This window comes from Sciurus vulgaris, assembly GCF_902686455.1.
Source record: "Sciurus vulgaris genome assembly, chromosome: 12".
In the NCBI taxonomy this organism is placed as follows: domain Eukaryota; kingdom Metazoa; phylum Chordata; class Mammalia; order Rodentia; family Sciuridae; genus Sciurus; species Sciurus vulgaris.
In genome coordinates this window covers 112,780,508-112,804,843 of record NC_136473.1, presented here as the reverse complement: position 1 = coordinate 112,804,843, position 24,336 = coordinate 112,780,508, and positions in this window count along the sequence as shown.

Genomic DNA, 24,336 nt, shown 5'->3' with positions numbered 1-24,336 from the left:
GCCTCCGTTATGCCCCCGTCACTCCTTCCCCTCTCCGGCTCAGCTTGCACTCAGTTCATTCTCCCGTCTGTCCGCTGTCTGCTGCCCCAAGAGGCCCATGAGGCTGCGCAGCAGGCAGGAGCTTGGGGACGGCAGCCCAGCGGCACGAGGGCCTCCCGCGGGTGCCCTTCCAGGCGGGTCCTCAGTGAGAGGCTGCACCGGAGGGTGCTCCAGGGCCAGGCCCGCCCCTTCCTGGTTGGGTGGCAGGCTGGGTCAGCACCCCAGGACCTGGCCCCTGGTCTTGCTGGCCTGCCTGGGCTCGGGTGGAACTGTCCTGCAGGGAGCCAGTACCCAGGGCGCTGATGTTACTTGAAGCTCCCAGGTGCCAAACCATTTAGTGCCTTGGCCGCGTTCCCGGCTGCCCTGGGGGTTCTCCTCCCCTCGGGCCTCACCTACTGAGCCGCTTCCTCATTTACCTGTGGTGTTGGGACCAAACTCCAGGGTCTCTGAGCCACCCGCTTCCAGCCTGGACGCAGTGGAGGGCTGCCCCTGCCCCCTTGTGAGAGGATCACAAGTCCTCATGGCTTGGCTGGGGGCCCTGGGCAGTGCTTGCTGGTGTCTGGGACCTGCTGCCTGGGGCAGGGAGGAGATGGGGAAGGGTCCACCCCTCTGTGGCCACCCAGCATCTATCCTGCTGTGTCTGAACTTAAGCTTCCTTGTAAGACAACCCAGGTCTGGATTTTTAAGAGTCTCTGGCTCTTGTTGCAGCTGAGAGTTGGGAGGAGAGTCATCAGACTGTCAGCCGTGGGTCTGTTCCCTGACCACCCTGATCGGTGGTGGAGGAGGCATGGGTGAGCAAAAGCAGGGAGGCATTCCCAGGTGTGCCTGGGGCCCTCCGGGCTTCTGAGGGCCTGGCCAGCCCCGCTCTCTACGCAGGTGGTGTCCGTGGATGGAGGGAGTGTCCAGGAGAGATACCCGGGCCTGTGCCGGAAGGGCAGCCTCACAGCTGCCCTGAGCCACGTTCCTTACTGGGCAGCTGGAGGCTGGTGCGGGAAGAACAGGGCTCCGAGGAGGGTGCGCCAGTGTGGCTCGGGTGTCCTTTGGTTTGGAGTGGGAAGAGTAGACCCTGAGAGCGGCCGTGGGTCATCCGGCAGGATCTACGCAGACAGGCCAGGGAGAGGCAGGGGAGTCCCTGGTTTGCTGTCCCCAGGGCTCGGACTTTAGGCCTTGGCCATGTAGCCATCATGGGGAGCTTGGCTTCTGCCTGTCCCAGGCTTGGAACTGATGCTGTCGCCCTGCCCGGGTGGGCTGCCAGTCTCACCAGGGCCTGGGTCAGACTGGAGCAGCTGGGAAGCACGGGACCTGTCGACTGGCCTTGGCCTGCACCATGCTCAGGACAGACTGTGCAGGGAGCTCTCTCCCCTGCCCTGGAGTCTCCCAGGGGCCCTTCTGAGGTCCTGTGCCCAGGAAGGGGCTGGCTGGGCAAGGCTAGGGTCACACTTGTCTCAGAGCGGAGTGGACACATGTTCTTGGCATCCAAACAGGAGCAGAGCCTGGGAAAGGGTTGTTCGAGGAGCTCTAGAGCTCAGAGCCCTTCAGGCCTCTGTCCCTGGGTGCCTCCCTGCTCCGGGTGTGGCGGCTGGGTCATGGCCAGTGAGTGGCTCAGAGACTCCACCTTCCTTCCCTTGGAGATGCTTGCTCCTCCCTTACTGTTGGTGGCTACAGAAAACATGTACTTTGCTGTAAATAAAGACTGAATGAAAAAATCCAACCCTGGCTTTGCTTGTGGTATCTGGTCTGACAAGGCCGCGGATGCCAGCTGGTGGGGAGGGCTGGGCCCTGCCTTGGCCCAGGAGCTGAGGGCCAGGGTGCGGGGCACGTGCACCGGTAGGAACAGTAGCCTTGCCCTGCTCATCAAGCGGAAAGGCCAGGCCCAGGTTCCGAGGAGGCCTGGGTCCCCCGATGTCTCCAGTTATGCAGCCTCCCCGTCCCTGCCCTCCCTGGCTAGTCCCCTGGCCCTTCCCCCCCTTCCACGTGAAAGTGAGAAGAAACCTCACTGCCAAGGGGTGTGTAAAGGGTGGAGAGGGCACCTTGTGACAGTGCAGCGGGGTCGAGGTGGGCCACAGAAGCACACTGCATCGGAATGAGTGTGGGTGTGTCTGTCCTTGTATGTGGCAGAGATGGGTCAGGCACCACCCTAGCCCATCCTGGGCTCCAGCGGCCCTCGTTAATGAGCAGAGTGACCACCAGCCACTGACCCCGCCATGACGTGTTACCCCACCTGGGACTTCAGCAGGTCTTTCAGTGGGACCCACTCAGCAGGGTGCAGTGTCGTGAGATGCTTCTGTCCATCCATCAAGGTGGACTGCTGTCTTCTGGCCGTGAGGACGTGAGACAGAGCCGCGTCTGCACCAGTGGGCAGAGGCCCTGCAAGCCTGTGCCTGGCTGTGGTCCAGGCTCCCTGGCGCTGCAGACAGGTCTCCCCATCCCCTGTGAGTGCAGCCTCTACTCAGGCTTGGCTCTCCATGACTGGAGGGTGAGTGTGAGCCAGGGAAGCCCTGGAGTGGGTCAGCTGTGTCCTCCCTTCTCAGGCTGCCATGAGCTGGCCATGAGCTGGCCTTACGCTGTGCAGCTGTAGGGGACCTGGCCTGGAAGGGCTGCTTCCGTCCAGACCCGCCATGGGGCAGATCAGCGTCCTGTTAGGACCTGCTTCAAGGTTTCCAGTAGGAGAAGAAGGGGAGGAGGAGGCTCGGGTGTGGAAAGCCAGCTTGGAGGGATGGAATGGAGAGGTGGGTCTCTACTATTTTGGTGCTGGGGGTGTTAAGAGTCCTGTGGTAAAGCAGAGTTGTCAGATAATTTCTGGGCTGCGGGGGTAGCGCAGTGTTAGGGCACCTGATGAGCATGCACGGGCCTTGGGTTCCACCCCAGCACTGAAAGCAAAGTTCTAAACCCAGAACAAAGTAAGGCCGTTAGCTAGACTGAGCTGTAACTGCATATGCATGTATGTGTATATCAACTAAAATAAGATAGCCACGCGAGCTAAATCCAGACTTCTTAAATGGTGGGGGGCCAGGAAGCAGGACTTCACACCAGCTGCACACCACGCTGGCCTTGCCTACTGAGGGCTGCTGGGGCTGTGTCTCCTGGTGCTTCTGGCGTGTTGCCGGAGTGGGACTGCATGGGATTCCGTGCAGTCTGCTTTGGGCACTGCGCCTGGTCGGGGGAGGACCAACTGGCCTCTGCCCACGCAACTCGCAGGCCAGGCTGCCAGTGGTGTGTGTTCGTGCGTCCTCTGCCAGGGCCGTGCCTTCACCTGTCCCTAAGTGGCCGGCTGTGGCGTGGTGCTCACGTTCAACGCAGCACTTGTCACCCTTTTTGCTGAGAACAGTCCTGCAGGGTGTTTAAGAAGCGTGGCCTGCTCCAGTTACCAGGAAGAAATCGGTTCAACTGCCTGTAGGAGAGGTTGTCCAGGGCAGGTCTGCCACCTAGTGGTGGGCCCGAGGCCTCGTGTGCTGGACTGCATCGTTTCCTGGCCGCTGTGACATCTGACATCTGAGTGGACTAGGTGCCTTCAGAGTCTCTCCTAAGATGTGACTTCTCTTTGCTGCTGGGCAGGACTGGAAGCCTTGGCCAGAGGGGACAGAAGCTGACCTCTCCCTCTCTCCCTCGCTGCATTCTTGGGTGGCTCCTCCTGGGTTGGCTTCACAGTCTCTGGGGGGCCTGTTGGGGATCTGCTGGGATCTGGTCCTGACGATGCTGCTTCTGTAGGTCCAGGGAGGGAATCCTGCCTGTCGGCTATACAGTGAGTGGCGTGTTGGGGCGGGGTGGGAGCCAGGGACTGCGGAGTCAGCCGTGCCCAGCCCTGGGGTCCCGTGTGTGCAGCACCTGCGTCCCGTTCCTCCGGGAGAGTCATCCTGGTGCTGTCCAAGGCACCCTGCCTGTCGGGGGTCCTCAGGCCCGTTCTGGCTTGGGCCCCTCATCAGACCCCAGAGGTGCTGGCCTGTGACTTCACTGGGAATGTGCTTAGGATGTGTCTGGACGAGGCCGGTCTGCAGAAGCCAGTGCCTTCAGATGTGTCCGTGAGGGGCCCGTGTGGATCCTGCCCGGGTCTCAAGGCAGAAAAAAGAAGAGTGGACCCTAAGTGTCAAATCTGGGTGAGGGGCCGGAGCCCACCTCCACGCCTCCTCGCTGGCTCTGGGTTTTCTTTGAAACCAGGCGGGCCCAGGGCTCGGATTCTGCCAGTGAGCAAAGGGCCCAGAGTGGTGGTCACTTGTCCAGGCCTACTGACGGGCTCTGCGTCTGAGAGGGCTGATTAGTGCTTCGGGGAGGAAACGGGACGCCTCTTACAAAGTGCGTTCGGCAGTCGGTGCTGGCGAGTTGTGCTGCGGGGTCCCCCGTCTGCTCAAGGAGGGGTGTCCGTGTTGGCGGCCTGGGCTAAGTGGAGAGGTGGCCCATCTGGGGAAACAGCTCTGCTCCTAAGCCGACCTCGCGTGGGGCCGGCTTCCGCCCTGGACGGCCGGGGGCGATGGCGGCTTTTGGCTCCTTCCACCTGTGGCAGCAGCCCTCCCGGGCCCCACTGGCCTGCAGGACTGGGTGAGGATGGGGTGAGTGGCAGGCCCGGTCCTGTGTGCAGGTTGCCCTGTGAGCCGTGGTTCCATGCTCCAAGGGTGCCCTAGTGACAGTGGTGGCGAGGCTGGGTGCTTGGGGAGGAGCCCCTTGGAGGCCCACCACCCGCCCGTTCCTGAGCCTCTTCCCTCCTGATGCCCCTGCTCTGGTGGGGCTCTGAAGCGAAGTCGGTTCCTGGGTGGCACAAAGAAGGACGTTGTTCAGCAGTTAACAGCAAGGCTTCCCGTTGAATGGAGCCAGGGGGGATGTATGGGTGAGGGTCTGTGTCCACGCGGGCACAGCAGCCTGCCGGGGTAGACCACAGAGGGCCCCCGGGAGGGCAGCTTGTGCCCTGCCTGGAGCAGCGCCCATGCTTGAGACGTGCCTGCACCCTGGCTCAGGGCCGCATCTTCTTCTGCAGGTTGTGGTTGTTTTGGTTTTGGTGCCACAAGCTCCTCCAGTCTGCAGAGGGACCCGCAGAGCGATGCTTTCGCTTCGTAAAATAGCATTGAACGGTGGGAGGAAGCCCGTCGGCACAGAGACCCAATGTGTGTCTGCGACAGGAATACACGCACTGCTTTATGACCACATCGAACAAAGGTCCAGTCGCCAGCTCGGTGTGTGGGTGTGAGCCTCAAAGGCACTGGGAATTCTGCAGTGACCCTGTGCTAAGAAGGTGACGTATTTCTGTTGCTGATGGACAGGTGCAGCTGATGTTCCTGTGACTCTGTTTCCTATGATTGACAGTCACAGTGCAAGGAAAGGCCGAGCTCCTCTTGGGGCCTGCTGAAAGTGGACACATCATTTTTCAAGTTCAGGGGTCACCTGAGTCCTACCGAGGGCCTCTGTCCGTAATGCCTTGATCAAGAACCCTGGCCTACTAGGACCAGACTTCCTCAACAGGACTCCCATAGCACAAGAAATAAAAGCAAGAATCAATAACTGGGATAGATTCAAACTAAAAAGCTTTCTCTCAGCAAAGGAAACTATCAGTAATGGGAAGAGAGAGCCTACAGAGTGGGAGAATATCTTTGCCAATCATACTTCAGATAGAGCACTAATCTCCAGAATCTATAAAGAACTCAAAAAACTCTACACCAACAATACAAATAACCCAATCAACAAATGGGCTAAGGAAATGAATAGACACTTCACAGAAGAAGATGTACAAGCAATCAATAAACATATGAAAAAATGTTCAACATCTCTAGTAATAAAAGAAATGCAAATCAAAACCACCCTAAGATTCCATCTCACCCCAATTAGAATGGCGATTATCAAAAATACAAGCAACAGGTGTTGGCGAGGATGTGGGGAAAAAGGTACACTCATACATTGCTGGTGGGGCTGCAAATTAGTGCAGCCACTCTGGAAAGCAGTGTGGAGATTCCTTAGAAAACTTGGAATGGACCCTCCATTTGACCCAGCTATCCCACTCCTTGGCCTATACCCAAAGGATCTAAAATCAGCATACTACAGAGATACAGCCACATCAATGTTCATAGCTGCTCAATTCACAATAGCCAGACTATGGAACCAACCTAGATGCCCTTCAATTGACGAGTGGATAAAGAAACTGTGGTATATATACACAATGGAATATTACTCAGCCATAAAGAATGACAAAATTATGGCATTTGCAGGCAAATGGATGAAATTGGAGAATATCATGCTAAGTGAGATAAGCCAATCTCAAAAGACAAGGGACGAATGATATCGCTAATAAGTGGAGGATGACACATAATGGGGGGGGGGAGGGAAGGGTTAGTGTTAGGGTTAGAGTTAGGGTTAGGGAGGGGGGCAAGTATGGAGGAAGAAAGTATTGTATAGAGGGTAAAGAGGGGTGGGAGGGGTGGGGGGAAGGGGAAAAAATAACAGAATGAATCAAACAACATTACTGTATGTGGATTTATGATTACACAAATGGTATGCCTTTGCGCCATGTACAAACAGAGAAACAACATGTATCCCATTTGTTTACAATAAAATAAAAAAAAAAATTAACAAAAAGAAAAAAAAAAAAAAAAAAAAAAGAACCCTGGCCTAGATCCCAGCCTCGGTGATCAGGACTGGCTGAGATGTCCCCCGTCACGCTTGCCCTGCGTGAGCCCACCAGTGTGTGGGCTTCTGGAGGGACGGGGTGCCAGGCCTGGCCGGTAGCAGCAACAGGGACCACAGGGGGAATTTGGGTTCTTGGAACTACCTTTAAAAGGGTGAACTAGACATGAACTTAGTTATATGATGCATCAGAATACTCTTTTTTTTTTTTTAAATGTCCCAAAGGATCATTTATAGAAAAGGAATTACAATAAGCTAATATTTAAATTTTCTAAAACTGGCTTTTTTTAATTAAATTTTTTAAAAATTTTCATAGACTGCATTTTGATTCATTGTACACAAATGGGATACAACTTTTCATTTCTATGGTTGTACATGATGTAGATTCACACCATTCATGTACTCATACACGTACATAAGGTAATACTGTCTCAGTCTACTCTCTTTCTGTCACCCATCCCCTCCCACCCCATTTTCCTCTGCATCATCCTAAGTACCTTCGTTCTTCTCTTCTCCATACCCCCCCCCTCCCGTTACATATCATCATCCACTTATCAGAGAAAACATTTGGCCTTTGGTTTTTTGGGCTTGGCCTATTTCACTTAACATATTTTCCAACTTCATCCATTTGCCAGCACATGCCATCATTTTATTCTTCTTTATGACTGAGTAATATTCCATTGCGCATATATCTCACAGTTTCTTTATCCATTCATCTGTTGAAGGGCATCTTGTTTGGTTCCACGATCTGGCTATTGTGAATTGAGCTGCTATGAATATTGATGTGGCTGTATCTCTGTAGTATGCTGATTTTAAGTTCTTTGGTTATATACCAAGGAGTGGGATAGCTGGGTCAAATGGTAGGTCCATTGGAAGTTTTCTGAAGAATCTCTGGAGTTGCTGCACCAATTTGCAAATCCACCAGCAATGTGTGAGTGTGCCTTTTTCCCCATATCCACGCCAACATTTATTATTCTTTGTGTTCTTGATAATAACCATACTAATTGGAGTTAGATGAAATCTTAGGGTGGTTTTAGTTTGTATTTCCCTAATTTACTAGGAATGATGAGCACTTTTTCATATATTCGTTGATCACCTGTATATCTTCTTCTGTGAAGTGTCTGCCCGTTTCCTTAGCCCATTTATTGAGTTCTTTGTATTTTTGATGTAAAGTTTTTTAAGTTCTTTATAAACTTTGGAGATTAGCGCTCTGTCTCAAATGTGTGTGGAAAAGATTTTCTCCCACTCTGTGGGCTCTCTTTTCACATTATTGATTGTTTCCTCTGCTGAGAAAAAACTTTTTAGTTTGAATCTATCCCATTTATTGATTCTTGCTTTTGTTTCTTGCGCTGTGGGGGTCTTATTAAGGAAGTCTTGTCCTAAGCCAATGTGATAGAGATTTGGTTCAACTTTTTCTTCTATTTGGTAAAGGGTCTCAGGTCTAATTCATAGATCCTTGATCCATTTTGAGTTGAGTTTTGTTCAGGTGAAAGATAGGGGTTTAATTTCACGTTACTGCATATGGATTTCCAGTTTTACCAGCATCATTTATTAAAGAGGCTGTCTTTTCTCCATTGTAAGTTTTTAGCACCTTTGTCTAGTATGAGATAACTACTTATGTGGGTAATTGTCTCTGTCTTCTATCCTCTACCATTGGTTAAACTGTGTATTTTGGTGCCAACACCATGCCATTTTTGGTACTATTGCTCTATAGTAGAGTTTAAATTCTTTTTTTTTTTTTTATTGTAAACAAATGGGATACATGTTTCTCTGTTTGTACATGGTATAAAGGCATACCATTTGTGTAATCATAAATTTACATAGGGTAATGTTGTTTGATTCATTCTGTTATTTTTTCCCTTCCCCCCACCCCTCCCACCCCTCTTTTCCCTCTATACAGTGCTTCCTTCCTCCATTCTTGCCCCCTCCCATCCCCCATTATGTGTCATCATCCGCTTATCAGCGAGATCATTCATCCTTTGCTTTTTTGAGATTGGCTTATCTCACTTAGCATGATATTCTCCAATTTCATCCATTTGCCTGCAAATGCCAGAGTTTTATTATTCCTTATAGCTGAGTAATATTCCATTGTATGTGTATATGTATATATATATATATATATATATATATATATACACCACAGTTTCTTTATCCATTCATCAATTGAAGGACATCTAGGTTGGTTCCACAATCTTGGTATTGTGAATTGAGCAGCTATGAACATTGATGTGGCTGTGGCTGTATCTCTGTAGTGTGCTGATTTTAAGTCCTTTGGGTATAGGCCAAGGAGTGGGAGAGCTGGGTCAAATGGTGGTTCCATTCCAAGTTTTCTAAGGAATCTTCATACTGCTTTCCAGAGTGGCTGCACTAATTTGCAGCCCCACCAGCAATGTATGAGTGTACCTTTCTCCCCACATCCTCACCAACACCTGTTGTTGCTTGTGTTCTTGATAATCGCCATTCTAACTGGGGTGAGATGGAATCTTAGTGTAGTTTTGATTTGCATTTCTCTTATTACTAAAGATGTTGAACATTTTTCCATATGTTTGTTAATTGCTTGTAGATCTTCTTCTGTGAAGTGTCTATTCATTTCCTTAGCCCATTTGTCGATTGGATAATTTGCATTCTTGGAGTAGAGTTTTTTGAGTTCTTTATAGATTCTGGAGATTAGTGCTCTATCTGAAGTATGATTGGCAAAGATATTCTCCCACTCTGTAGGCTCTTTCTTCACATTGCTGATAGTTTCCTTTGCTGAGAGAAAGCTTTTTAGTTTGAATCTATTCCAGTTATTGATTCTTGCTTTTATTTCTTGTGCTATGGGAGTCCTGTTGAGGAAGTCTGGTCCTAAGCCGACATGTTGAAGATCTGGACCTACTTTTTCTTCTATAATCTGCAGGGTCTCTGGTCTGATTCCGAGGTCCTTAATCCATTTTGAGTTTAGTTTTGTGCATGGTGAGAGATATGGGTTTAGTTTCATTCTGTTGCATACGGATTTCCAATTCTCCCAGCACCATTTGTTGAAGAGGCTATCTTTTCTCCATTGCATATTTTTGGCCCCTTTGTCTAGGATGAGAAAATTGTATTTATTTGGGTTTGTGTCTGTGTCCTCTATTCTGTACCATTGATCTGCCTTTCTATTTTGGTACCAATACCATGCCGTTTTTGTTACTATTGCTTTGTAGTATAGATGAAGATCTGGTATTGCGATACCCCCTGCTTCACTCTTTCTGCTAAGGATTGCTTTAGCTATTCTGGGTTTCTTATTCTTCCAGATGAATTTCATAATTGCTTGCTCTATTTCTGTAAGGTATGTCATTGGGATTTTAATTGGAATTGCATTGAATCTGTATAGCACTTTTGGTAGTATGGCCATTTTGACAATATTAATTCTTCCTATCCAAGAACATGGAAGATCTTTCCATCTTCTAAGGTTTTCTTTAATTTCTTTCTTTAGTGTTCTGTAGTTCTCATTGTAGAGGTCTTTCACCTCTTTTGTGAGATTGATTCCCAAGTATTTTATTTTTTTCGAGGCTATTGTGAATGGGGTAGTTTTCCTAATTATTCTTATTTATACATAAGATTCATCACTTATGTATAAAAATGCATTAGATTTATGTGTATTGATCTTATATCCCACTACTTTACTGAATTCACTTATGAGTTCTAAAAGTTTTCTGGTGGAATTTCCTGGTTCCTCTAAGTATATAATCATATCATCAGCAAATAGGAATAGTTTGAGTTCTTCTTTTCCAATTCGTATCCCTTTAATTTCTTTGGTTTGTCTAATTGCTCTGGCTAGAGTCTCAAGAACAATGTTGAATAGAAGTGGTGAAAGAGGGCATCCCTTCCTTGTTCCAGTTTTTAGGGGGAATGCTTTCAGTTTTTCACCATTTAGAATGATATTAGCCATGGGCTTAGCATAGATGGCCTTTACAATGTTAAGGAATGTTCCCACTATCCCTATTTTTTGTAGTGTTTTGAGCATGAAGGGATGCAGTATTTTATCAAATGCTTTTTCTGCATCTATTGAAATAATCATGTGATTCTTGACTTTAAGCCTATTGATATGGTGAATTACATTTATTGATTTCCTGATGTTGAACCAACCTTGCATCCCTGGGATGAAACCCACTTGATCATGGTGCACTATCTTTTTAATATGTTTTTGTATGCAATTTGCTAAAATTTTGTTGAGAATTTTTGTGTCAATGTTCATTAAGGTTATTGGTCTGAAATTTTCTTTCCTCGATATGTCTCTGTCTGGTTTAGGTATCAGGATAATATTGGCTTCATAGAATGAGTTTGGGAGGGTTCCCTCCTTTCTATTTTATGGAATACTTTGAGAAGTATTGGAATGAGCTCTTCTTTAAAGGTTTTGTAGAACTCAGCTGAGAACCCATCTGGTCCCGGACTTTTCTTTGTTGGTAGGCTTTTGATGACTTCTTCTATTTCATTACTTGAAGTTGGTCTATTTAAATTGCATATGTCCTCCTTGTTCAGTTTAGGCAATTCATATGTCTCTAGAAACCGTTGATGTCTTCGAAATTTTCTATTTTGTTGGAGTATAGATTTTCAAAATAGCTTCTAATTATGTTTTGTATTTCAATCATGTCTGTTGTGATATTTCCTTGTTCATTCTGAATTTTAGTGATTTGGGTTTTCTCTCATCTTTTCTTTGTTAATGTGGCTAAAGGTTTATCAATTTTGTTTATTTTTTTGAAGAACCAACTATTTATTTTGTCAATTTTTTGTATTGTTTGTTTTGTTTCAATTTTGTTGATTTCAGCTCTGAGTTTAACTATTTCCTGTCTTCTACTACTTTTGGTGTTGGTCTGTTCTACTTTTTCTAGGGCTTTGAGCTGTAGTGTTAGGTCATTTATTTGTTGAGTTTTACTTCTTTCATTGAATGCGCTCCATGAGTACTGCTTTCATAGTGTCCCAGAGATTTTGATATGATGTTTCTTTGTTCTCATTTACCTCTACGAATTTTTTAATTTCCTTCCTAATATCTTCTGTTATCCATTCATCATATAATAGCATATTGTTTAATCTCCAGGTGTTGGAGTAGTTTCTGTTTTTTACTCTTTCATTTATTTCTAACTTCAATCCATTATGATCTGATAGAATACAAGGTAGTGTCTCTATCTTCTTGTATTTGCTAACATTACCTTTGTGGCACAATATATGGTCTATTTTAGATAAAGATCCATGTGATGCTGAGAAGAAAGTGTATTCGCTCTTGGTTGGATGGTACATTCTATAAATGTCTGTTAAGTCTAAATTATTGATTGTGTTATTGAGTTCTATGGTTTCTTTGTTCAATTTTTGTCTGGAAGATCTGTCCAGTGGTGAGAGAGGCGTGTTAAAATCACCTAGTATTATTGTGTTATGGTCTATTTGGTTTCTGAAATTGAGAAGGATTTGTTTGACGTACATGGATGAGTCACTGTTTGGAGCATAGATGTTTATGATTGTTATGTCTTGCTGATTTATGGTTCCCTTAAGCAGTATGAAATGTCCTTCTTTATCCCTTCTGACTAACTTTGGCTTGAAGTGCACATTATCTGAAATGAGGATGGATACTCCAGCTTTTTTGCTGAGTCCATGTGCATGGTATGTTTTTCCCCATCCTTTCACCTTTAGTCTATGGGTATCTTTTTCTATGAGGTGAGTCTCTTGCAGGCAACATATTGTTGGATCTTTCTTTTTAATCCAATCTGCCAGTCTATGTCTTTTGATTGATGAATTCAGGCCATTGACATTCAGGGTTATTATTGAGATATGATTTGTATTCCCAGTCATTTGGTTCATTTTTCAAATTTTATTTATTCATTTTTTTGACACGACTTGGTTCCTCCTTTATTTGACAATTCCTTTAGGATAATTCCTCCCTTTGCTGATTTGCTTCTTTGTTTTTCATTTCTTCCTGATGGAATATTTTGCTGAGAATGTTCTGTAATGCTGGCTTTCTTTTTGTAAAATCTTTTAGCTTTTGATTATCATGGAAGGATTTTTATTTCATTGTCAAATTTGAAGGTAAGTTTTGCTGGGTATGAGATTCTTGGTTGGCATCCATTTTCTTTCAGGGCTTGAAAAATATTGTTCCAGGCCCTTCTAGCTTTTAGGGTATGAATTGAAAAATCTGCTGATATCCGTATAGGTTTCCCCCTGAATGTAATTTGGTTCTTTTCTCTCACAGCCTTTAAAATTCTGTCTTTATTTTGTATGTTAGGTATTTTCATTATAACGTGCCTTGGTGTGGGTCTGTTGTAATTTTGTGTATTTGGAGTCCGAGAAGCCTCTTGAACTTGATTTTCCATTTCATTTTTCAGATTTGGGAAATTTTCTGATATTATTTCATTGAATAGATTGTTCATTTCTTTGGTTTGGATCTCTGTGCCTTCCTCAATCCCAATAATTCTTAAATTTGGCCTTTTCCTGATATTCCATAGTTCTTGGAGATTCTGTTCATGATTTCTTACCATCTTCTCTGTTTGGTCAACTTTGTTTTCAAGATTAAATATTTTGTCTTCAATATCTGAGGTTCTGTCTTCCAGGTGTTCTAGCCTATTGGTTATGCTTTCTATGGAGTTCTTAATTTGGTTTATTGTTTCCTTCATTTCAAGGATTCCGTTTGTTTTTTTTTCAATATCTCTAACTCTTTATTGAAATGATTTTTTGCTTCCTGTTATTTGCTCTTTTAACTGTCGATTGGTGGGATCATTCAATGCCTGCATTTGCTCTTTCATCTCATCGTTTGCTTCCCTGATCATTTTAATTATGTACATTGTGAACTCCTTTTCTGTCATTTCTTCCGCCATGCTGTCATTGGATTTTATTGATGTAACATCTAGATCTGTTTGGGGCATTTTCTTCCCTTGTTTTCTCATATTGTTCAGGTATCAGTAGACCGCTGAGATATTGCAGATTTCCTCTATTGACTTATAATGTCCCTGAAGATTTCTAGTATATCCCCTCTTAGCCTTCAGTAGCCTGAAGTCTTGGAGGAAGTTGATAATGCGGTGCTCCACAAGGAAGCTGCCTCTCTAGGGGTGGTGGCTTTCAGGTGGGGTATATTCCCTGCTAGTGGGCAGAGGTGCCTCCACTTGTTGACCAATGGTCATCCAAAGGGGAACTAGGCTGCGGGCTGAGGGAAGGCCTGTTTGGGCCTGTGTCTCTGGTTTTACTGTCCTTGTGGGAAAACCTCACCCGGCAGGGAAGACTCACCTGGTGTGGGGGTCTCACTGGTCAGTTCCCCTCCTACAGGTTCCCCTCAATCTACAACTACCGCCTGGGCTGGGCAGCCTTCCTCTGCAACATTCCCAGGGGGCCAGACCTACCTCCTTGGCCTGGGAGCCTCACCCTTCACAGACGAGTCTCCTTAGGCTGCCTCCCCTCAGAGAATCTGCCCGCAGTCCTGGAATCTTCGCTCCGCCCCTAAGCGTGTCTCTGTGCGGCTCTTCCACCAAGAAGCCTCCTATGTCCTGGGACCCTGCTCTGCACCTAATCGCCTGGCTATGCGGCTCCTTCTCTGAGCAGCCACCTGGATCCCCGTACAGTTGCTCCAAGTCCCAGCAACCTGCCGCACACCTCTTCCTCCAGACAGCCGCCCGGTGTTCCGGTGCGGTCACTAGGAGTCCAAGCAACTCACTGCTCGCCTCCTTCTCCCGTCAACCGCCCGTAGCCCTGGGAAGTCACTCCGTGTCCAAGAAACCCACCACGCTTCTCCTCCTCCTCCGGGCAGCACCCCCGCCCCTGGTGTTCAGGAGCGGTCGCTTTGTGTCCAAACAACTCACCACTCGTCTCCTCCTCTGAGCAGCCGCCTGGAGCTCTGATGCAGTCACTCCGAGTCCAAGTGACCCAACACGCTCCTCCTCCGGGCAGCCCCCCCAGTGTTCAGGAGTGGTTGCTCTGAGTCCAAACAGCTTACTGCATGCTTCCTCCTCTGGGCAGCCGCCCGGAGCCCCGGTGGGTTGCTCCGAGTCCCAGCGTCGTGCTGAGCGGCCTCCTCTATGATGCTCCCAGCTGTCCGAGTTCACTGCTCCAGTGGGGGGAGGGGTGTCTCATTAGGCAGCTCTACTTCACACAGTTCCCTGCGTTCTGGGACTACCGCCCCATCCGGGACGCCTCCCCAACGGGAGAGACTCACCCGGCGGTTTTGAGTTGGTCCCAAGTCTCTCAATATCTCCTCTTTTGAATCCTGAGTCCTGGAGCAACATGAAATGCAGCCACCTTCTAGTCCGCCATCTTGAAACCCCCCTAGAGTTTAAATTCTGGTATTGTGATACCTCCTGCATCACTCTTCCTGCCCAGGATTGCTTTGGTTATTCTGGGTCTTTTGTTTTTCCAGATGAATTTCATGAGCATCATAGAATAAATTTGGAAGGGTTCCCTCCTTTTCTCTATTTCTATGAGAAATGTCATATAGCTCCTTTGGAATTATGGCCATTTTGATAATATTAATTCTGTCTATCCAAGAATATGGGAGATCTTTCCATCTTCTAAGGTCTTTAATTTCTTTCTTTATTGTTCTGTAGTTTTCATTGTAGAGATTTTTTTTTTTTTTTTTTTGATGCTTGGGATTGAACCCAGGGCCTTGTGCTTACAAGGCAAGCACTCTACCAACTGAGCTACATCCCCAGCCCTGTAGAGGTCTTTCATTTCTTTGGTTAGATTGATTCCCAAGGTTTTTTTTCTTTGGATGCTATTGTGAACAGGGTTGTTTTCCTCATTTCCCTTTCAGATGTTTCATTGCTAATGAATAAAAGTGTTTTAGATTTATGTGGGTTGATTTTATAGCCTGGTATTTTACTGAATTCATTGAAGAGGTGTAGAAGTTTTCTGGTGGAGTTTTTTGGATCCTCTAAATATAGCATCATGCCATTGGCAAATAGTGACAGCTTGAGTTCTTCTTTTCCTGTTCATATCCCTTTAATTTCTTTGGTCTGCCTAATTGATTTGGCTAGTATTTCAAGGACAGTGTTGAATACAAGTGGTGAAAGAGGGCAACCCTGTCTTGTTCCTGTTCTTAGAGGGAATACTTTCAGTTTTTCACCATTTAGAATGATATTAGCCATGGGCTTAGCATAAATAGCCTTTACAATGTTGAGGTATGATCCTACTATCCCTATTTTTTCTAGTGTTTTGAGCTTGAAGGGGTGTTATATTTTTTTGAATGCTTTCTCTGTGTCAATTGATATAATCATATGATTCTTAACCTTAAGTCTATTGATGTGATGAATTACATTTATTGATCTCCAGATGTTGAACCAAACTTGTAATCCTGGGATGAACCCCACTCAATCATATAGCACTATCTTCTTACTATGTTTTTGGATGCAATTTGCCAGGATTTTGTTAAGAATTTTTGCATCTATATTCATCAAGGATATTGGTCTAAAATTTTCTTTCCTTGATGTGTCTTTTCCTGGTTTGGGCATGAGGGTGATGTTAGCTTCATAGAATGAGTTTGGTAGGGTACCCTCCTTTTCTATTTCCTGGAATACTTTGAGAAGTATTGGAATGAGTTCTTCTTTGAAGGTCTTGTAGAACTCGGCTGAGAATCCGTATGGTCCTGGGCTTTTCTTGGTTGGTAGGCTTTTAATGGCTTCTTCTATTTCATTGCTTGAAATTGATCTGTTTATATTGTGTATGTCCTCCTGGTTCAGTTTGGTAGGAGCATATGTCTCTAGAAATTTGTCAATGTCTTCGGTAGATTCTATTTTGTTGGAATACAGATTTTCAAAGTAGCTTCTCGTGTTATGTATCTCAGTGGTGTTTGTCGTGATATTTCCTTTTTCATCACCAATTTTAGTAATTTGAGTTTTCTCTCTCCTTCTCTTTGTTAGTGTGGCTGAGGCTTTGTCTATTTTGTTTACTTTCTCAAAGAACAAACTTTCTGTTTTGTCAATTTTTTGAATCGTTTCTTTTGTTTCAATTTCATTGATTTCAGCCCTGATTTTAATTATTTCCTGTCGTCTACTACTGTTGGTGTTATTCTGTTCTTCTTTTTCTAGGACTTTGAGATGTAATGTTAGGTCATTTAGTTGTTGACTTTTTATTCTTTTCTTGAATGTGCTCCATGCAATGAATTTTCCTCTAAGTACCACTTTCATAGTGTCCTAGAGATTTTGATATGTTGTATCGTCATTCTCATTTACCTCTAAGAATTTTATCTCCTCCCTAATGCCTTCTGTTATCCATGCATCATTCAATAGCATGTTATTTAGTCTCCAGATGTTGGAGTAATTTGTTTTTTATTTTGTCATTGATTTCTAATTTCATTTCATTATGATCTCATAGAACACAAGGCAGTATCTCTATTTTTTTGCATTTCCTAAGGGCTGCTTTGTGGCATAACATATGGTCTATTTTAGAAAAGTTTCCATGTGCTGCTGAGAAGAAAGTGTATTTGCTTGTTGATGTGTAGAATATTCTATATATGTTTGTTAAGTCTAAGTTATTGATTGTGTTATTGAGTTCTATGGTTTCTTTGGTTGGTTTTTGTTTGGCAGATCTATCTAGTGGTGACAGGGGTGCATTAAAGTCACCCAGAATTATTGTGTTGTGGTCTATGTGATTCTTGAAATTGAGAAGGATTTGTTTGATGTACAGGGATGCACCATTGTTTGGGGCATAAATATTTACTATCGTTATGTCTTCCTGATTTATGGTTCCCTTAAGCAGTATGAAATGTCCTTCTTTATCCCTTCTGACTAACTTTGGCTTGAAGTCCACTTTATCTAATATAAGGATGGAAACCCCCGCTTTTTTACTGAGTTCATGTGTGTGGTAGGTTTTTTCCCATCCTTTCACCTTTAGTCTGTGGATGTCTTTTTCTATGAGATGAGTCTCTTGCAGGCAGCATATTTTTGGGTCTTTCTTTTTAATCCATTCTGCCTGTCTATGTCTTTTGATTGATGAGTTTAGGCCATTAACATTCAGGGTTATTATTGAGATATGGTTTGTATTCCCAGTCATTTGTGCTTATTTTTGGTGTTTAACTTGACTTGGTTTCTCCTTTAAATGGTTTTTCCTTTAAGGTAGTTGCACCCTTTGCTGACCCACATTGTTGTTTTCATTTCCTCTTCATGGAGTATTTTCTTGAAAACATTCTATAGCGCAGGGTTTCTATTTGTGAATTCTTTTAACTTTTGTTTATCATGGAAGGAGTCTATTTCATCTTCAAATCTGAAGGTTAGTTTTGCTGGGTATAGGATTCTTGGTTGGTAACCATGTTCTTTCAGAGCTTGAAATATGTTGTTCCAGGCCCTTCTAGCTTTTAGAGTCTGGGTTGAGAAGTCTGCCGCTATCCGTATTAGTCTCCCCCTATATGTAATCTGATGCTTTTCTCTTGCGGCCTTCAAAATCCTATCTTTATTTTGAATGTTAGGCATTTTCATTATAATGTGCCTTGGTATGGCTCCATTGTGATTTTGTGCATTCAGTTGTTGCGGCCCGCGGCAATTTTTCACCGCCTGCAGCAACAATTGCGCGGATATTTATCGGAGGTGGTCTGGAAACTGAACTACTTCTATTATCTTTCTCTTTAGTGCGCTGCTTTCTTGCTTGTTCTTGTTCCCTAGCTTATAGAGGAAGAAAGGCTTTGAGAGGAGAGGGAGAGAGAGACTTCATAAGAGAGAAAGAGAGACTTTGCTTAAGAGAGAGAGACTACACTTCCAGAGATCTATATCTTCTTAGTTCTGCTGCTTCTTCTTAAAGGTGCATCCTGCATCCTGCGTCCTTCACTCTGCTATCTAGAGGTGTGGCTTTACTTCTCCGTTCTGCAATCTGCAACCTGCTTTCTGCCATCATTCAGAGGTGCTGCTTATCCTCCGCCCAGCGATCTGGAGGTGTGGCTTAGTCCTGTGTTCTGCGATCTATCAGAGGTGCTGCTTATACGACTATGCTTCTTATAGATGTGTGTCTTATATACCTGAGTCAGCCAATCAGCTTAGGATTAGCACAGTTGATGCACGCCCCTTGGTACCAATCAAGAAAGAATGAGGAATATCTGTTGACCACTAGCACAAAGGAGACATTAACTAATTAGGCAAAGGGTAGATTACGCCGTGTTAACATTAGTTATTGCGCCACCTCTTGGCTCAACGCCAGCTGCCATCTTAGGGTTACCCAACCGTGTCTTCTGCATTTGGTGTTCCGTAAGCCTCTTGTATTTGATTTTCCATTTCATTCTTCAGGTCTGGGAAATTTTCTGATATTATTTCATTGAATAGGTCATTCATTCCTTTGATTTGTATCTCTGTGCCTTCCTCAATCTCAATAATTCTTAAATTTGGTCTTTTCATGATGTCCCATAGTTCTTGGAGATTCTGTTCATGATTTCTTACCATCTTCTCTGTTTGGGCAAGTTTATTTTCAAGATGAAGTATTTTGTCTTCATTGTCTGGGGTTCTGACTTCCAAGTGATCTAGTCTGTTGGTGATGCTTTCCATTGAGTTTTTTATTTGGTTTATTGTTTTCCTCATTTCAAGGAATTCCATTTGAGTTTTTTTGAGAATCTCTATCTCTTTGTTGAAATGATCTTTTGCTTCCTACTGTTGTTCATTGAACTGCTTATTGAAGTGATCACTCATTGCCTGCATTTGCTCTCTTATCTCATGCTTTGCTTCATGAATCATTTTAACTATGTATGTTCTGAACTCCTTTTCTGACATTCCTTCTACCATACTGTCACTGGATTCTATTAATATAGAATCTAGGTTTGTTTAAATCATTTTCTTCCCTTGTTTTTTCATGTTGTTCACGTATCTTCCCCTCTAGCAGTGCAGATCTGGGGTATTGCAGTTTTCCCACTATAGCCTTATAGTGGCCCTATAGGTTTCCAAAACCCTTTCTTTAAGGGGAGATCAATATTAGCAGTGCCCAGTACAGACAATATGCAGCTGTAAACCAAATAGCCCCTCTGAAGATGTTAACAATATTGTCATAATAAACAGATTGAGTTCACTTATTATCTACGTATAACAAATAGATTTGCACTATGGTCTGCAGTTTCTAGTGGAGGACAATGAGGATGCGGAGGGCTGTAGGATGTAGCCATTAACGGGACAAGAAAAGAATGTTTAGAAGTTCTAGATCATAGAAAGAGTGAGAGTGTAATTAAAAGAAGTTGGCTGTTAGCATGGGAAAAGGGAGAAAGAGACTTTGAGGGAACAGGTAAACAAAAGGAAAAGAGTGAGAAAAGTAAGGAAATAAAAACTTAAGAATTTTCAAAAAGGTGAAAAAAAAATCTCTACTCTAACAGTCATATAGTAATGAAACCTCCCAGTCTTCAGTAGCCTGATGCATGAGAGGTACCTGACAATGAGCTCAGTCTCCAGCAGGCGTCTCAGGATGGGATTTGCCCCACCTAAGAATGGGAGATTTGGCTTCTAGGATCATCCAAGATGGCCACTCTGGCTTCCAAGTGTGTTGGAAAATGGGGAGCTGCAGCTCGGGGTGTGGGTGTGGTTGACTGGGGGTCCTGGAGGCGGGGTGTGGTTGGTCAGGCTAAAGGGTCCTGGAGACGGGGCTCAGTCAGCCTGGCTGGGGGTCCTGGAGACGGGGCTCAGTCAGTCCGGCTGGGGGTCCTGCAGGTCCTGGCTGTTGTCTCAAAATGGCAGCAGCCACACATAACCAAACCTGCAGGTACTGTGACAGTGGACTTCCAGGCAACAGCCGGCAGCTGGTGCTCCACTGGCGGTCTGTGGTTGATCTGCTGGCTGCTGTTGGACGATCAGGAGGTGAACCTCGGGTGGTGGTGATGGGTAGGTGAAAGGCAGGCGATGGACTGGCAAGAGGCAGGCAAATGGCAGATGGTAGATGCCAGTCAGTGAGCAATCTGCCCTCAAAAAGTAGTTGATATGCTGGCAGACTACAGGTGATCACAGTGGACACATGGAGAAAAGAGCAGGGGATCGATAAGCAGCAAAACCTGCCTCACCCAGAAACAGGTGTCCTCTGCCTGAAACCCGAGTTATGGAGCGACAAGGAGCGCAGCCTCCCTCTCGTCTGCCATCTTGGATCCCCTAGAATACTCCTATCTCAGCAGTGCAGCGAGAAGTCACAGTGACGGATCTGTGTTGGTGCCCTCTGCGGTCTCTTTCAGAGCACATCACGGCTTGGACCAGCCACGTCTCAAGGGCTCCATGGCCATGTGGTGGATGGCTGTGTCATTGGCAGCACAGCTCACATGCGTCAGGGCTGGGCAGGGGCCCCACAGTGTCCTCCCCCTATGCTGAGGGGACACTGTGGCCGGGAGGGAGGAGTGTCCTGCGCAGGTCGTTGCCAGCCAGTAGAGGGCAGAGCTGTGGTGGGGACAGCTGGGGGGGGTCCACCATCATGTGGCCCCTCAGTCAAGGCTGAAGGAAGGCTGGCTCCACCAGCCCAGGCTCTGGGCCCCCGGGAGGCAATGGGGGCCATGCTGGGTGCACAGCTGGAGAGCTGGGGTTCAGCGATGGAGACGGGCACTCGCTGCAGGGATGATTGAGCGTACCTCGAGTCTTTCTCAAAGAATTTCAGGGCAAAGAGGAACAGAGAGCTGTCGGCAAAGAGCGTGTGAAGCCAACGTCTTTGGGGTGCTGTTGAGTGGATAGGAACAGATTAGAGACCGTGGTTCCACAGTGGCCAGAAGGAGAGAGTTAAGGAACGTAAGGTGGAAATTCTTGGGAGCCAAGGAGAAGAGCAGGGATCCGGAGTCCTCCCGTGTGGGCCCTGTCTGCAGATCTCCTCACCTCTGCTGCCTGCTTGTTCCCGGGAGGGCTCTGCACTTATTGTCCGTCCCAGATGGCAGCTCCTCCAGAGCCCTCAGCTCGCCCGCTGTCTCGAGACCCCAACTTTGGCGTGCCATACTGGGCTTCCTGTCCCAGGGTGGGTGCTCCCCGACACCTAGAAACAAGCAGGATGAGAGGAATGGTAGCAGAGGAAGAGCTGGGCATGCAGCCAGATGGCCGTCACGGACTCATGTGGCCGGACTGCCTGTGGGCTTTGGAATCCTTTTAGAATTTGAAGTCCTTTCTTTGGAATATTGGCGGGTCACTCACTGGCAGCCCTCTGGCCTGGGAAGTGAAGAGGACAATCCTGCCCTCCTCAATTCGGTGGCTTAATAAATGGTCACGTGAACGGTCAGCCACAGGAGGAATCCGACATAGGCACTGCAGTACCATGTGGGCCCTTCACTCTGCACAGAATGCAGGAGGCCAAGGTAGGATCAAGGGCCGGTCACGTTCCGCTCAGACCCAGATGTTGATGAGGAAGGTAAGATGACCACACGCCAGCAGGAGGTGAGAGTGGCAGCAGGCGGGTCACGAGCCTGTGCGCATCAGCCAGGCTCGGAGGCAAGGGGCAGGGAGGCTGTTCGTTCTCCTCCGCCTCATGTGCCAGCTTGTCCCAAGGGCTAACCTTCACAGGCTCTCGGCTGTTGCACGCCCTACTGAAGGTCATTGAGAGGCTCGGGATTCGGTTCAGCTGCGTATAAAACTAGCAAAGACCCCAGATAACTGGCATAAGCAGTTTGTTTATCATAAAAGAAGCCTAGCTGAGCGGGGCAGCTGGTGGTGCAGACCTATAATCCCAGCAGCTCAGGAGGCGGAGGCAGGCGATCGCAGGTTTGAAGCCAGCCTCAGCAACTTGGCAAGGGTGGAAGCAACCTAGCAAGACCCTTTCTCAAAATAAAAACTTAAAAGGGCTGGGGATGTGGCTCAGTGGTTAAGCACAGCTGGGTTCAGTCGCAGTACTAAGAAAAAAACAAACAAGCAAACAAATGGCCTAGGGGTTGGATGACAGGGACAGTGAGTTCATCATGACATCATGGACTTAGGTCCTGTGTTGCTCTTATCAGTTCTTGGATTATAGTTGCATAGTCACTTCATGGTCCAAAAGGACTGTTGGAGCTCCAGCCAGCAGACTTCATTCCCTCCAGCCTCAGCAACTTGAGAAGTGCCTTATTCCTGTTGAGGAAGAGTCTTCCAGAAGTATCATGTGACACACGTTTACATTAGTCTGTCGACATCTGCCTCCCAGGGAGATTGGGAACCAGGGTCTTTTTAATGGACTGCATCCCTACTCTGATTAAAATAAGAAATGTACAAAGAATAAAGGAAGCATGACAGGCACTCAGTAGGAGAAAGCTGTCAATATGCTGTTTTTAGAACAATTTTATTGAGATGCAGCTGACATAAAATAAGCTACATATACTTTAGGTGTGCGGTTTGCTCAGCGGGGACGTTCACACACCCATGCGAAGAGCACTGTGTCAAGACAGCAAACGTCACCTCGAGTTCTCTTGTGCCCCTCTGTAATCCTCCCTTCTCAGGTAACCACAGATCTGCATTGGAGCTGCTGTGGAGCCCTTCGTGTCTTCTAGAATTTTATAAAAGTGGAATCACATTGCATACTCCTTTTTGTCTGACTTCATGGTTTTGAGATTCATCCATGTTGTGTATATCAAATTTCTGCCTCTTGCTGGGAGCAGGAAGGAGATTGTTATTTAGTTTTGAGAGTTCTTTATATATTCTGGACATGTCTTCTCAGATATATGATTTGCAAGTTACTCTCTTATTTCATGGCTTGCCTTCATTTTCCTTATGAGATTATCTTTCAAAGAGTTAATACTTAAAATTTTGATGAAGTCTGATTTTTCGGTGGTGCTTTCAGTGTCTAAGGAATCTACCTAGCCCAGGGCCACAGTGTCTCGACGACCATAGATCTACAGTAATCTCAAGTCAGGCAGTGCTGGACCGACACCTCGGCCTCGTTAAATGTGAGTTTGGTGGTTTAACGTCACCACCTGGCTGAGGGTTCTTCGGCTTAGCTTAGATAGAAGCCATGAACAGGCAAGTGCAGCTCCCTGAGTCAGTGGCTCTGAGCTCTGCCTGCCAGCGGCTCTCAGCTCCTAGTTAGGGCCACTTTGCTGCTTTCCCGGAAGCTGGAGCCAGCAGCCATAGCCGGCAGCCCCCAGCAGCCCTTGCCTGCCTTCCTCGTTCCCTGGAGCCTGCTGCTCTGGGTGCAGCCAGCCCGGCTCTGAAAGAGGCTTTATTGGGACTCATGCAGCAGCACAAGGGGAAGTGGTCCACCCAGGGTCCAGCAAGGCTGGGGAGGCTGCTCTTGTGGACAAAACCTGGGTCCTCTGTGTACGGTGCTGGCTGCAGGCTTCCTGCTCCTTCTGGGCAAGGGAGGCGCCTCAGGCACTGAACTGGGGATGTTGAAGGGGCTCCAGAGAGATTGCAGGGCGGAGCCCTCGGAGTGACTGACCTGCAGCTGCCAAAGCAAAGTCTCCCAGCAGGGGCAGCCGTAGCTGTGAAAGGCAAGAAGGAAAGAAAAGCAGCCCCAGGACCTGTCGCTCTGCCTTCAGGAAGCCTGCCTCCTGTCTCATCGGGCCGTCCGCACGTCCTGACGATGAAAGAACGAGCTCGACCACGTCTACAAGAAAGCCTGCTGGGACTTTAGCCGTCGTATGTGGAACCCGCCGGTCACCTCGGGCAGCGCTGCCACTGTAACAGTGCTGTGGCTCTTGGTCTGTCCGCTGATGTCGTCTTTTAAAAGGCCTCGGTGACGTGCTGCTGTGGTCAGCGTGCAGGTCTTGCACGTGTCGCGACAGGTGTATTTCCACATGGTCTGGGTTTTATGATGCCTTCGTAGGTCTTGTTTTTAAGAACTGTTGCTGGACCATTTGACCCAGCTATCCCACTCCTT